We start from the raw sequence: 9,396 nt of genomic DNA on the forward strand, positions 1-9,396 counted from the left end.
CTAGGGCGGCGGCCGGGCCACGTGGCGGCTCCCGATTGGGCGCAGACGGCGGCGGGGAGGTGTCCGGCTAGGTGGCGGACATGTCCGGCGGCGGAGGAGCGGATTTTTAGGGTTAGGGTAGGAAGGGATCCGGAAATTTCGGGGGGGGGAGGTATATATTTATAGGTAGAGGGAGCTAGGAGGCTCCAAATTGAGCACGGTTTTCGGCCACGCGATCGTGATCGAACGACCTATATGATGGAGGAGGTTTAGGTGGGTTTTGGGCCACTTTGGAGGGGTGTTGGGCTGCAACACACACGAGGCCTTTTCGGTCCCTCGGTTAACCGTTGGAGTATCAAACGAAGTCCAAATGGCACAAAACTTGACAGGCGGTCTACCGGTAGTAAACCAAGGCCGCTTGGCAAGTCTCAGTCCAATCCGAAAATGTTTGACCCCCGCACACGAAAAGAGGTAGAAAGGGACACCGGAGGACATAGGAGCGCCGGAATGCAAAACGGACAACGGGGAAAATGCTCGGATGCATGAGACGAACACGTATGCAAATGTGATGCACATGATGACATGATATGAGATGCATGACAAAGACAAAAGCACACAAAGACAAAAACCCGACAACGAGGAAATATCATAACTTAGTGCCGAAAATGGCAAGAGTTGGAATACAAAAATGGCAGGTTACATACGGGGTGTTACAACACTCCACCACTACGAAAGGATCTCGTCCCGAGATCTAGGACTGGAAAAACTCCGGGTACTCAGAACGGAGGTGATCCTCACGTTCCCAGGTGGCTTCAAGGTTGGAATGATGTGACCACTTGACTTTCAGGAATTTGATAGACTTGTTGCAAGTCTTGCGCTCAGTTTCTTCAAGAATAGCAACTGGGTGCTCATGATAAGACAGTTCTTCTTGGAGATCAATCTCTTTGAAGTTGACGGTGCGGTCAGGAGTCTTGAAACACCTGCGGAGCTGAGACACATGAAACACGTCGTGCACGTTTGCAAAGTTGGATGGAAGTTCAAGTTGATAGGCTAGATCACCTCTTTTGCCAATGATCTTCAAAGGACCGACATATCTAGGGGCAAGCTTCCCTTTGATACCAAAGCAACGAGTACCTTTCATTGGAGAGACGTGGAGGTAGACATGATCTCCGATCTCGAAAGCCAAGTCACGATGCTTGCTATCATAGTAACTCTTCTGGCGCGATTGCGCGGCTTTGAGATTTTCATGAATGACTTTGCAGATTTCTTGAGCCTCTGTGATCAAGTCATTGCCAAGAAGTTGGCGTTCACCAGTCTCTGACCAGTTAAGAGGAGTATGGCACTTCCTGCTATAGAGAAACTCGAATGGGGCCTTGCCCGAACTCGCTTGGAAGCTGTTGTTGTAGGAGAACTCGGCATATGGAAGACAATCTTCCCACTTCATACCGAAAGAAATGACACAAGCTCTGAGCATATCTTCAAGAATCTTATTTACTCGCTCGACTTGGGCACTAGTTTGAGGATGAAAGGCTGTGCTGAAGTGAATGTTGGTGCACATGGCCTTCTGAAAAGAATCCCAGAACTTAGAGGTGAAGATGCTCCCACGATCTGAAGATATCAACTGCGGAATGCCGTGCAGGGAGACAATCCTGGAGGTATATAGCTCTGCCAACTGAGCTGCTGTGATAGATTCTTTGATAGGAAGAAAATGAGCCACTTTCGTAAGCTTGTCGATGACAACGAAGATAGCATCATTGCCACGCTTGGACTTTGGAAATCCAGTCACGAATTCCATCTCAATATGGTCACACTTCCATTCTGGAATGGCAAGAGGTTGGAGGAGACCATCTGGTTGTTGGTGTTCTGCTTTCACTCTTCTGTAGACATCACATTCGTTCACGAACTGAGCAATCTCACGCTTCATTCGAGACCACCAATATGACTTCTTGAGGTCCTGGTACATTTTTGTACTTCCAGGGTGGATAGAGAGGAGTGAATTGTGAGCCTCGTTCATAATGACTTTACGAAGGTCACCCTTAGGAACAACAATGTGATCCTCAAAGAATAGAGTATCCTTGTCATCAAGACGATAGCACTTATCTTGGGTTGACTCTTGGCAATCCCAATCTTCACCTTCTTCACCATAGCATCAAGAAGTTGAGCCTCGCGAATCTGATCTTCCAAAGTAGGAGAGACTTGGAGGTTGGCAAGGAATCCTTGAGGAACAACTTGAAGATTGAGTTTGCGGAAAGCTTCACAAAGCTCCAGTTGGTAAGGCTTGAGAATCAAACTGTTGTAGTAAGCTTTCTTGCTCAATGCGTCAGCAACTACATTGGCCTTGCCTGGAGAATATTCAATACTCGGATTATACTCTTGAATCATTTTGACCCAACGAGTCTTCCTGAGGTTTAGGTTTGGCTGAGTGAAGACGTACTTGAGGCTCTTATGATCAGTGAAGATGTCCACTTTTCTTCCCAACAAGAGATGTCTCCATGTTAAAAGAGCATGGACAACTGCCACCAACTCAAGGTCATGAGTGGGGTAGTTCTTTTCGTTGGGCTTCAACTGGCAAGAGGTATAGGCCACAACTTCCTTCTCTTGCATCAACACTGCACCGAGACCTTGAAGGGAAGCATCACAGAAGACCTTGAACGGTTTGGATTCATCAGGAGGAGTCAGAACTGGAGCAGTGACTAACTTCTCTTTCAGGGTGTTGAAAGCGATGTCACATTCAGGCGATCAGACGTACTTCACATGCTTCGGGAGAAGGTTGGAAAGAGGCTTCATGATCTTAGAGAAGTTCTCGACGAACCTTCGACAATAGCTTGCAAGCCCAAGGAAGCTGCAGAGTTGCTTCACATTCTGAGGTGGTTCCCAATTCACAATTGTAGACACTTTCTCAGGATTAATAGCTATGCCCTTGGCGGAGATGATATGCCCAAGGTAGAGAACCTCATCGAGCCAAAACTCGCACTTTGAAAATTTCGCATAGAACTGATGTTCTCTGAGTTTATCCAGCACCAATCTCAAATGCTTGGCATGGTCCTCCTTGTTCTTGGAAAAGACCAAAATGTCATCGAGGTAGACCAAGACGAAGTCATTTGTGTAGGCGTTGAAGATGAAGTTCATCATGCGAGAAAAAGTTGGAGGAGCATTGACAAGGCCGAAAGACATGACAGTGTATTCATATGAACCATAGCTTGTTCTGAATGTTGTCTTGGGGATATCTTCTTCATGAATATGAATCTGATGATATCCCATACGGAGATCAATCTTGGAGAATACTTGAGCACCTTTGAGTTGTTCAAAAGGCTCATTGATGTTGGGAAGTGGGTAATTGTTCTTTATAGTCTTCTTGTTCAATGGACGGTAGTCGACACAAAGTCGGTCCGTTCCATCCTTCTTCTTGACGAAAAGAACACCACAACCCCATGGAGAAGAACTTGGTCGGATGAGACCCATACGCTCTTGAATATCGAGTTGCTTCTTCAGCTCCTTCAACTCTTCTGGTCCAAGCTTGTAAGGACGTTTGCAAACAGGTTTTGTGCCAGGCTCAAGATCGATGACGAATTCAACTGGCCGGTGCGGAGGCATTCCTGGAAGCTCTTCTGGAAAGATGTCTTGATACTCACAAACGACTGGAATCTGAGAGATGGCATCCAGCTCGCCCTTCTCATTGAGAGAAAATAGTCGAATGGTATTATCACGAGCGGCAAAGACGATTACATCCTCAAACGAATGTGTCAGTTGAATCTGCCTGGCAGCACAATCAAGTTGAGCCTTGTGCTTAGAAAGCCAGTCCATTCTGAGAATAAGATCAATATCCGAGTTACCAAGGACCATTGGAGAAGACAGAAACTTATAGTCGCCCAACGTGATAGAAACTTCCGGAACCACGTAGCTTGCATGCAAGCATTTACCCGGTGAGACAACTGCTAATGGTCAATGCAAATCTTGGAAAACCAACTCATGCTTAGATGCAAATGGTCTCGAGATGAAACAATGCGATGCACCAGTGTCAAAAAGAACTTTTGCAGGGATATCGTTAACAGGAAGGTTACCCATAATCACATCTGACGAGTCCTCTGCCTGAGTTGTGTTCATCATGTTGACCTTTGCAAACTTGGGATTATGCTTGACCACTGCGGTGCTAGCAGATCTCACAGGAGGAGGAGGAGGAAGATGCCTCTGATTGAAGCATTTGTTGGCATAGTGACCCTTTTGCTGACACTTGTTGCACATGACCTCTGAAAGCGGACGGTGATACGCAGCACTTGATCTTGGAGCATGAGACGAAGTCTTGTTCTGAAAGCCTGGGTTGGGTGGGTGGGAAGATCCATTGCCACCTTTGCTCTTCTGCTGATAAGGCTGACAGAACGGAGGAGGAGGAGGCAACCAATACTTTTGTTTCTTAGATGCCACTTGAGTTGAGGAAGAAGGAGTTGCATCCCTGACTCACTTCTTGGAAGCATCGCACTTGAGCTGAGCAGTCTCTTGTTTCAGTGCCATGTTGTAAAACTCATCGTACTTCTACGGCTCAAAAAGCACGAGAGCTAGTTGGAGATCTTCTCTGAGGCCACCTCAAAACTGATAAATCATGCTCTTCTCGTCAGGGACGTCTTGCTTAGCGAAACGAGCGAGCTTCTGGAACATGATGTTATACTTGTAAACAAACAAGCTGCCTTGCTTCAGATTGCGGAACTCCTCACACTTGCTCTCAACAACACTCTGAGGAATGTGGTGAGCTTCGAAGTTTTGACGGAATTCATCCTAGGTAATCACACAACCTCCTCTAGAATCTTTGTATTGTTGATACCACTCAGCAGCTTGGTCTTTGAGTTGGAACGAGGCAAACTTGACAAACTCCTCAGGCCTGACGTTGCTGCACTAGAAATGCTTGCAGATATCCACAAGCCAATCATTAGCATCTGTTGCATCGACACAGTTACTGAAGGTCTTTGGCTAGTTTGCGAGGAACTAGTTGAGTGTAGCAAACTAATTCTGAAAGTTGCCATGGCCTTGATTTCCTTGGTTGCGCTCTTGCAAGAGTTGCATGAGCATCTGCGTGTTTGCATTGGTAGCGGCCATCACAGCTTGCCATGACTTCGGAGGTGGAGGTGGTGGTGGCAGTTCAGGATTCTGACGCGTTGGAGGAGCCATCCTGAAGAGGGTGACATCCGTTAGCATCTTGACAGACATATATTCAAGCTGAATCAAATGGATTGAAATTGCAACATATAGTCTTAACATCCGAACAAAATGAACGAATGAATTCCAATTGAAATGGTCACACTTCCATAAATTGAGAAGCCACTTAGATAGAGGTAGAAGAATAAAACAACAAGGTACGGACAAGAACAAATACTTGGTAAGGATTACCCAATCACAAACCAAATATCCGCTGAAGAAATACTAGAGCTACATGAATTCCCACCTATTAAACTCCTGAAATTCTCCCGGTTATGCAATCGGGTGTTGGGGATACAGGGGAAGCATAATATCTCACCCAAAGCTAGCAATTCCTACATCCAGCTGTATCCATCCTTCAACACATAACCAAGAAACCTTCGGAAATCATTTACCTCAACCTTCGAAAAGCATCCGTTATACGAGTTATGGTGATACTCCCGAACTCCCGCCCCAGTACTGGGTGGCGTCGAGGTTATCTCACCAACAACTGCATAAAAGAGATTTTCGACGTCGGCGAACTCAGGTATTCCAGAATTGCAACGATAAAATTGTGACGACAACACCTCGGAGCTCAACTCCCCGGGACACTGCCACAACCCCTAAATGTAAGGAGGCACCAAGAACAATGTTCTCGTCACAAAACCATCGGAACGATTCCAAGATACCCGTGTGATCCTAAAAAAATTAGTGAAATTTGAGAAGAGAAGAGTCAAAACTCTACGTCAAGATGCCTCACCAGAGCGACGAAGGGACTGAGGAGTAAAAAGAATCCTACTCTCCGATATATATAATCCTAAATGACTCAAAAAAATTCTAGACTCAACAACGCTAACAATTCGATCAAGCAGGGGGGCTCCTAAGTCAGGGAAGGCTCTGATTACCAACTTGTAACGCCCACGATGCGGCTATATCTCCCACGTGTCGAAGCACGACTTAGAGGCATAACCGCATTGTAAGCAATGTCGCAAGTGGGGTAATCTTCACACAACCCATGTAATGAATAAGGAAAAGAGGTACATAGTTGGCTTACAATCACCACGTCACACAATAGCATAAATAACATTACATTCATCCAGATACAATCAAGGTCCGACTACTGAACCAAAATAAAGACAACCCCAAATGCAACAAAGTCCCTGGTCGCCCCAACTGGGCACCACTACTGATCGTCTAGAAAGGAAACATAGTATCGTCCTGAGTCCTCATCGAACTCCCACTTGAGCTCAGTCGAATCTCCTGGAGCGGTATCATCGGTCCCTGCATCTGGTTTTTGGAAGTAATATGTGAGTCACGGAGACTCAGTAATCTCACACCCTTGCCATCAAGACTATTTAAGCTTATAGGAAGGGTAAAAGGTATGAGGTGGAGCTGCAACAAGCACTAGCATATATGGTGGCTAACATAGGCGAAATGAGAGCGAGAAGAGAAGGCAAAGGCACGGTCGATAAACTATGATCAAGAAGTGATCCTAGAACAACCTACGTTTAAACATAACACAAGACTATGTCCTCTTCCCGGACTCCGCCGAAAAGAGACCATCACGGCCACACACACTGTTGATTCATTTTAATTAAGCTAAGATTCAGGTTTTCTACAACCGGCCATTAACAAATTCCCGTCCGCCCATAACCGCGGGCACGGCTTTCGAAAGTTCAAATCCCTGCAGGGGTGTCCCAACTTAGCCCATCACAAGCTCTCATGGTCAATGAGGATATTCCTTCTCCCAAGACAACCCGATCAGACTAAGAATCCCGGTTACAAGACATCTCGATAATGGTAAAACTAAACCAACAAAGCCACCTGAATGTGCCGACAAATCCTGATAGGAGATGCACATATCTCGTTCTCAGGGCACAACGGATGAGACTAGCTACGAGTAAAACCAACCCTCAAGTTTCCCCGAGGTGGCCCCGCAGGCAGCTCAGTTTGGACCAACACTCAGAGGAGCACTGGCCCGGGGGTTTAAAATAAAGATGACCCTTGAGTCCGCGAAACCCAAGGGAAAAGGCTAGGTGGCAAATGGTAAAACCAAGGTTGGGCCTTGCTGGAGGATTTTTATTCAAGGCGAACTGTCAAGGGGTTCCCATTATAACCCAACCGTGTAAGGAACGCAACATCAAGGAACATAACACCGGTATGACAGAAACTAGGGCGGCAAGAGTGGAACAAAACACCAGGCATAAGGCCGAGCCTTCCACCCTTTACCAAGTGTATAGATGCATTAAATTAAACAAGATAATATAATGATATCCCAACAATAAACATGTTCCTACAAGGAACAAACTCCAATCTTCACCTGCAACTAGCAACGCTATAAGAGGGGCTGAGCAAAGCGGTAACATAGCCAAACAATGGTTTGCTAGGACAAGGTGGGTTAGAGGTTTGACATGGCAATATGGGAGGCATGATAAGCAAGTGGTAGGTATCGTAGCATATGCATAGCAAAAGAGCGAGCATCTAGCCAGCAAAGATAGAAGTGATTTCGAGGGTATTGTCATATTTACTGCAAAGTTCTCCGAGTTGACGTTAGCTTGATCCTCGTAAGCTTACTCAACGGGTTCCTTGATCACGTACTCGTCTCCCGGCTCTACCCAAAGCAAGAACACAAGCAAAGGGAGACACAATCAACCACGTGCAATGCACAAGCAACATGATGCAAAACATGGCATGATATGCGGGATGCGATATGCGATGCATATGCATGTCTTGGAAAGGAAAGATTGAACCTGTCCTCAACTTGGAAAACCAAGAGTTCCACTGGAAAGAGGAGTTGATTTCGGTCGAAAACGATATAAAGATCACCGGAATCGGATGCACGGTTTGCAAATGGCAAGCAAAACAAATATGGCACCGATCTGCGATTAACAGCACGAGGCCATCTAAATGCATCAAGAACAACAAGCTACTGCACTCTAACATGACAACAAAGCACATGGAAGGGATCCACTCAAGATGCTTGACAAAAGATGAACACTGAGCTACGGCTAATTCACTCAATAGCAGGTTCAAACAAGCATGGCAAAAGTGCAAAAGATATCAGGTTACAGACTTAGTGAAAATAACATGTCAGGAATTTAACATTAGGAAGCAATGTTTAGAGCAAGATAACAACAAGCTACAAGGACATATCATGGCAAAGCAAGGCATGGCATGAAGCTACTCAAAGCATAAAACAAAATTCCCTTACTGACCATAAGCCAAAAGGGATCAGAAAATACAATGGCAACCCTGTGAACATAGCAATTACCGTTAACAGATTCAGACTTAGAAAACTGGAACATGGCAAAACAGATATTAAGTAGGCATGTTTGCGAGCTCGATGCACTCACCACAAGGCATTGCATGACAAACTAAGCATACACTCAGCAAGTAGACATGGCATAGAAGCTAAACATGGCAAGAACAACCTCATAGCATGCATGGATCAACTACAACAACCTCGACAAAATTGCTTAACATGTAAACATTCTTCCAGGAACATTTTATAGCAAAAGTAGAGCTGGATTGAGTCAAGCAAGGGTGCTCCATAATTGCAAACAAAGACACGGATGGAAAGAGCACAACAATATCTACAAAACATCCTTACTGATCATGCTCAAAAGAGGCATGGATCACTCTATAGCAACAAGAATACGTGGCATAAATAATATTAACAGGGAAAAGACTTAGAAGATTTCTAAGTCCCTGAAATCAGCAACATTACGAGGGCTACTTTGCATGCTTCTGCTAGTCACCACAGAGATCGCAAAAATACATGGCATACACCCCTGTAAAGATGGCATGGCATACTTCAAAACACATGTAGGGCTCAAGTTCATAGGAGGCACACATTAATCATGGCAAAAATGACAAATGTCCAAACTCTGATAAGAATCTGAAACTAACATCGCATAGCACTCTTGCAACAGCATTTAGGGCATCAAGATGAGCTCAAATGAGCATGGTGCAATGGTATGAAATGAAGTACTCGTCGAGACGAACAATTTGATATGCTACACGCCCAAAACGGAGCCACGGATGCAGAGTTATGATGCGAAGAAAAACGCTAAAATCAACTGGGACTAGGGCAAAAAGTCAACCTCTCCATATCATATCTAGGGTTTGCACGCGGATCGAGGCGCTCGCCGGAGTTCGTCGCCGGACTTGAGGGAGAGGGGCGGTGCCGGCGAGGAGAGGGACCCGGGGCGGCGGACGGGCGCCGGCAGGGCCGGATCCGGCGGCGGGCGG

This window comes from Triticum aestivum, chromosome 5A, assembly GCF_018294505.1.
Source record: "Triticum aestivum cultivar Chinese Spring chromosome 5A, IWGSC CS RefSeq v2.1, whole genome shotgun sequence".
NCBI lineage: Eukaryota > Viridiplantae > Streptophyta > Magnoliopsida > Poales > Poaceae > Triticum > Triticum aestivum.